At 62.6% G+C, this 444-nt stretch overlaps 1 protein-coding gene across 1 annotated transcript in view; it reads right to left on the reverse strand.

Moving 5' to 3' along the window:
* GTF3C2 (general transcription factor IIIC, polypeptide 2, beta 110kDa) overlaps nt 1–444 on the reverse strand; it is an 8,870-nt gene that overhangs the window by 4,972 nt on the left and 3,454 nt on the right. The window lies entirely within an intron of this gene.

The following is a 444-nucleotide window of genomic DNA, read 5'->3' on the forward strand; positions in this document are numbered from 1 at the left end:
CCCCCAAGACTAAGCCCACCTGGGGGCCAGCAGCACTTCCATAGAATCATCAATCCCGGATGGTTTGGGTTGGAGGAACCTTAAAGCTCACCCAGTCCCAACCCCCTGCCATGGGTAGGGACACCTCCCACCAGACCAGGTTGCTCCAAGCCCCATCCAGCCAGGCCTTCAACACTGCCAGGGATGGGGCAGCCACAGCTGCTCTGGGAAACCTGGGCCAGGGTCTCATGCTTTGATGTCCCCTGACACCACAATCCCCCCTGTCCCCCCCTCTGCCCGAAGGCAGCCCAGGGGCAGCCGCTGGTCTCAGTGCTTGTGCTGCCCACCCTATCATGATAGGGGGGGGCTGGGACAGCCCTGCCCAGCAGTTAGGCTCTTCCTACCTTTTACCTGGGTTGTCTTGGCACGCTGCAGGGCCTCGGGGTGTGGCAGGGAGCACAGGAC

The sequence above is a fragment of the Chaetura pelagica genome, unplaced genomic scaffold, assembly GCF_000747805.2.
Source record: "Chaetura pelagica isolate M959 unplaced genomic scaffold, ChaPel_1.0 scaffold307, whole genome shotgun sequence".
In the NCBI taxonomy this organism is placed as follows: Eukaryota; Metazoa; Chordata; class Aves; order Apodiformes; family Apodidae; genus Chaetura; species Chaetura pelagica.